We start from the raw sequence: 6,000 nt of genomic DNA, 5'->3' as shown, positions 1-6,000 counted from the left end.
TTCTCCATATTAAAATACTTTACGGATATTTTTCTCATCGAAACAAATAATTAATTTGCATGGTTGTTGCTAGGAAACCATTATGCCGACGCCCACCTCAAATTCTCTTACAGGGACGGAGCTAAGAATTCAATTCTAGAGAGCCGACGGAGAAATTATTGCAGATCGATTTCCAAAGTTCCCATTGTGGTATAAAGGTCCTAGGAGTAATTTACAGCCACCCGAAGAGGTTCTAAGACTAAAGATCAACGTGCATTATTTTGAGCGGATCTAGTACCCGTTTTAATGGACTGTTAGCTGGATTTGGATACAAACCAAATTGTTAATCCAACGGAAGTGATCTCCCTTGCGATTTTACCAACTTAATGTATTTCCGAGACTTTTCTGGAAAATCTAGTACACATCAAATGGTTAGACATTTGTTGAATGCGCTGATCTTTGTTCGGTAGCTTCAGAATTCGTCTCGCGTGATCTAGGATCCGACCATGTGGTTGAAGTACCCGTTGATGGATTGAGTACATCCTCCCAATGAGAAAGATGGAGAAAACTGATAGAAGGCAACTCTCTTCAGGCAAGCTGGATGAACTTTATGCATTGACGACAATTCTATCAACCTCCCAATACAAAGAGATTTAGGCAATTGACCATAAACTTACATGATCTATATGCTCGCCATATCGGAAACCTAAATTCAGAACACCACAATGTGTACCTTTTGTAGATTGCTTTATTAACTTTAACAACCATGAATGATGATTTTGACGTCCATGTCCGTCTTTTTAACTGAACAAACCTAAAGGGCATCCATTGATAAAAGGTTGTTATCTCTGACTGTTCGAGCATTGCACAGGTCATCGGCACAGTCGCCTTGTTCAAAAACAGCTGCAGCCCCCATGCCTGAGCCTGTAGGCCATGATGCAAATACATTTAGAACAAATCTTGTCACCGAGGAAGAAAACAACGAAAATGGTGCGAGGAAAAGGTAGATACCAATGCACATGGAAACTACACCAAACGACAGTCCTTTCCGCGGCGCTTCATCTCATGCAGTAAAGTCGCAACACACCGGGCACCTGAAACAAAAGGCATGCTGTAGCAATGCCCTCCCAAAAAAAGTCTCCCAGATGGTAGAATCCAGCATAATATAGTTCTTAAAAAATCGTCATATAAATTTTTTGGAGCCCAGCATAAAGAATACAACAAATGTTCAAACACCATTCCACTACTTCATTTGCAGCTCCATTCGCAGAAGATTACACAAGAAAATGCAAATAATTGTAATAGAAGTTGGTTGATATAGGCCCAAAAGTTAATGTAAAAAAATGAAGGAGAGAGCCTATCTTGGCTGTATGTCTGAACATATCAAATGCCAATCTTTATTATGCCCAAAATTGAGCATTGAGCACTTAGATAAATGATGCTTTGGGCAGTGTAGATTGTTTCGAAACAACACAAATATATTCAGCTCTATTTAAAGGACGTGCACGGATGAGATAGACATTTCCCAAAGCCATGTTGTAAACAAATATAGCTTTTTGAATACGATCTTACTGTAATTACCTGTAGCACCCAGAGGATGACCAAGAGCCATCGCACCGCCATTGACATTAACTTTTTCCGGGTCAAGATCCAGTTTCTTACAGCAATATACAAACTGAGATGCAAATGCCTGCAGAAGGAACAGTGGCATAACGCTCCGCAAATTCCTGCGATTATAATGAACTTGGAAAATTTGGTGATGAAGAGAATACACTACCTCGTTTATTTCAAAGAGGTCAATATCATCAAGCTCAAGACCAGTGGATTTCACCGCAGCTGGAATTGCAACAGCGGGGCCAACGCCCATAACGGCGGGATCCACCCCAACTGCAGCAAAACTCCTGCATGTGCGGCACAATGCAGCATGTCAAATAACATTGATCGAAATAAAAAAATAATGCGGATTTCTTCTTTCTTGAGAAAAATCAGATACGTAGATATGCCCTACAAATCAGGTATGCAGATATGCAGGGAGGATACGAAAGAGGTTTCGGACAAAGAGAAAAAGAAACCAACATTTTTATCAAGCTAAAGCTCAGCCATTATATGCTGCTATTGTTTAATTAGCAAAGCGTTCTTACTTCTTACGTAAACCAATCAAAAGGGGGAAAGATTAGGGATGCTAGTAATCGTGCTCCTCTCACTTTCCAACTATTTTCCCTAACCTTTAAGTCAAATGAAACAAGAATCAAGACATACGAGAGCACCTATTACCATCAAATGAAAAAAGTTTAAACCAAAAGCTTATGAGCAGGCAGAAACCAAAAAATCCACGGTTTCTTATCACTTAGAGACTTTCTCACAGTTAGAAATATGCATTATACCTGACCACCCCAAGAATTGGCAGTCCCTTTTGCATAGCGAGACTTCTCTTCATGAGCAGGACTGCTCCAGCACCATCACTCACCTGGCTAGAAGTCCCTTTAAAATGAAGCGGCGGTAATTCAGGTCAAAATACAAACATATTGCATCCAGAAAATGCCTGAATTAGAAATTATTCATTTCAGAAGCACGCCGTTATTGAATACCAGCAGTAGTGGAACCATCCTTCTTAAATGCAGGCTTCAATTTTGCCAGATCTGTTAGATTTGCGTCTGGTCGAATTCCATCATCCACGGATATCACAACATGCTTCTCCTTATGAGTTCTGGGGTCCAGAATCTTTGAATATTCAAAAGTTAGAAATTGACAGGGAAAAAGTATCTATTACGCTAGTGAATCTAGCAGTAATGTACCTTAGTAGAGACTGGAATTATTTCATCTTTGAATTTTCCAGATGCAGCTGCTGCTGCAGCGCGCTTGTGAGATGCAACCTATTACATTAAACTGAAAGGTTAAAACTGCTTTCGACGAACTTCTGCACTGAAGATATGGAATACATCGATAGAAGCTTGGCACTCACAGCAGCCTGGTCCTGCTCTTGCCTTGTAACACCGTAACGTTGTGCAACATTTTCAGAAGTAATTCCCATAGGAAGAAGGCAATCTCGCGCTTGTGCAAATTTGTCCACCTGTTAATGACACCACAACATCTAGCCTTATGAACCACTCAAAATCAGAAAACATTCAGATATGATGAGCTTATGCATACTCTTGGGTTAACTTTGGGGACCCCGCTGATCTGGTTTACTGTCATGGACTCCACTCCAGCACCAATGCCTGTCATGAAAAGAACAAACATCAAGGCAAAACGTGGAGGAGACATTCATAGTAGTTGTTTACCAGATTTTCTCTTACCTATGTCGTAAAATCCAGCTTTTATGTAGGCGGCAACATCAACTACTGCTTGAAGGCCAGATGAACATTGCCTGTTGACGGTTCTGAGGGGCACAGTTTCCGGGTGAAATATTTACAATTTACTTCAGATGCATAGACCACAAGAAAGATAAGTAGCAAAACTTGTTACATATGATACAAACCATGTCCTAGAATTTTCTATTTTGTGTAAGTTATTTCTGATTAAATTATTTTGAGAATTCTGACGTATATGATCACCAAATACAACATACAATGACATTGCAACAGAACTATGTCAATTCTATTTGGTGCCTACAGATCCACAGAATCACAAAGGAAGAATGTGCCACCAAATAAAGCATTATAGTGAAAAAACAAGAATAAAAGGAAAGACCACAATGATCAAGTACCGGGAAAACCAGCGTAGAATGCAGCCATCCTGCATTCTATTGCTCTTTCTGAACCTGGCGCCAAAACCGTACCAACAACTATATCTCCCACCTCATTAGGGTTCAGATTTGTCTTCTCTACCACCGCCTACAGCGCGGAAAAATTTCATGACAAGCTAGAAAGGGGGATAAGGTAAGCCTTAAGTGCATAAAAATCCAATTTTCTATCTCATACCAACCGAAGTACCATAAGAACTCATTATCCCCAATCTACCTTCAGAACAGATGCGAGTAGATCATCCGGAAGGGTATCTTTGAAACCACCACGTTTTGATTTGCAAATGGCAGTCCTATATGCACTATTAGCAGCAATCCATGCAAAACAACATTAAAAGATAAGGATAATGAATGACGATATGACATGAAAGGACTATTTTCAAACAACAAAATAGTAGTAGTTCAGTTACACATGTTACGTACTTATGAACAGAGCAGAATTTCTGTAGAACCTAATAGTAGAACAACGTATGTTACAAACAAACTTACGCCACAATCACAACATCATCTCCAAAAGCAGCTGTTCGATGATAAGCAACTCTATCCCCAGCCAGACAAACTGAAGCCTGGTCAATAACAAAAGAGCCACATGTTCCTGATCAACTAAAATAATATGGATGCGTGCTGTTTCCATTTTCGTGCATGTATGAACCCATCAATTCGATATAAAATGTACATCCAATTGTAAATTTCTCCCGCAGATTGACCAAAAAAGATCTTTATCCTATGTCGCCGTGGTATGCTTGGGAATAATTTACTAGGTAAATCAAAAATATTGAAAAGTGAGATCATCTTGGTGTCAAATGTAAATGTTCTACGCAGTTTGTGGAGGACATCCGCAAAATTACTCAATCCAACTATTTCCCATCTTCTTAATAACATCATCAAATGTTTTTTTTTTTTGTAACTCAGGTTTCCGAGCCAACTTTTGCACGCCTTGACTAATCCTAGGAGTAGGGACCAATCCCACCGCCCACTTGTGGAGTCCCAATTAAACATCATCAAATGTTAGGAAACAATAACTTTGCAGTCCTGTATTTCGCAAATCACAAGAAAAGAAAAGAAAAAAAAGCATTTGTAAGCCATTGATATGCAGAAAAAAGATATCCCAATTGCGAAAATTTACTCCAATATTTTGTATCCTTGGTTTAATTGGAACAATTACTTGAGGTACCCAGCTTTCTTCCCTAGAAGTTGTGAAATTTCTAGTACAAAACTACAAATTACTACTTCAATTCTAGGTGAAATTTCTGGGCAATTTTTTCTGGGTAAGGAATGCACAAGAAATCAATTGCAAAGCCAAACAAGAGGAGATACTATATTACCAAGAGAAAGTGAAAAAAAAAAACAAAAAATTCTGCTGAACAGACTGACAAAAATGTTACTAATGGAAATCAAGAACGTCATAGTCAAGGCCAGGTCTGAGCCGAGACGAGCAAGGCGACAAACTTAACCCCTGAATTTTGGATCAAAATTAGAGCCCCAGATAAGTATAGCGAGATATGTAATATATTTTTAATCTCGCACTTATATAACAATTAACTAGCTAGCTTAGTGGAAAAGCTAAATTTCTCTATCTAAGAGGCATATGGTTCAAGTCTTAGGAGAATCTCAAAGCCGGCGGCCCTGGTCACAGTCAAAGGGTTGGAGGGAAAATAAAAGTATGGACTTACAGAGAGAGAAGATTCATGGGTTTGATGGGATAAAGAAGAAGAGGGACGAAGATGATCCAGCAGAACTCTTTGTCTATTGATAGCTTTCTCCATTCTAACGCAAGTTCTCTCTCTCTTTTGCTGATGATTATGGAGTTCCCTCTTGGAATTAATGCACTCCGTCTGTTATTTTATATAGAATACAGCGCACAGATTAGGTGAGTGTAAACACACACACACACACAGAGAATTCAGTGGAAGCTCTCACACGTTTCTACTTCTATACTGGAGTAAAAGCCTTGTGACTGCATGGAAAGTTCGAAGAAAAAGTTTCCAAAAATTCAATGGGGTTACTACTCCGTGCGCTCTACTTTTTGCAACTTCCAGTGCTCGCAATGATATTGGAAAATGCTAATTTCAGCTTAGTGGGAAATGATTGATGTGCAAAAAAATTACACTAATATACGTAAAAGGTGCATAGATATCCGGAATAGTGCAAACCGTTGTCTTTAAGAACAAAAAGCGGAAAGAAATTTATCATCTTGTTTTGTCTCGCTTTATGTGAAAGAGAGTGAAGAATTACAGAGGGAGAAGTAAATGTTAGGGAAAAAAATGTTAGCAAAGGGA

The 6,000-nt window shown here is 39.1% G+C and overlaps 1 pseudogene; it reads right to left on the bottom strand.

The window, feature by feature from the left end:
- Positions 1-566: 566 nt before the first annotated feature.
- LOC131314170 (3-ketoacyl CoA thiolase 1, peroxisomal-like) lies at positions 567-5,584 on the bottom strand (annotated as a pseudogene).
- Between the last annotated feature and the right edge of the window lie 416 nt (positions 5,585-6,000).

Source organism: Rhododendron vialii, chromosome 13a, assembly GCF_030253575.1.
Source record: "Rhododendron vialii isolate Sample 1 chromosome 13a, ASM3025357v1".
Taxonomy (NCBI): Eukaryota; Viridiplantae; Streptophyta; class Magnoliopsida; order Ericales; family Ericaceae; genus Rhododendron; species Rhododendron vialii.
The sequence above is the reverse complement of the archived record's forward strand: the minus strand, read 5'-3'. Positions and strand labels throughout refer to the sequence as shown.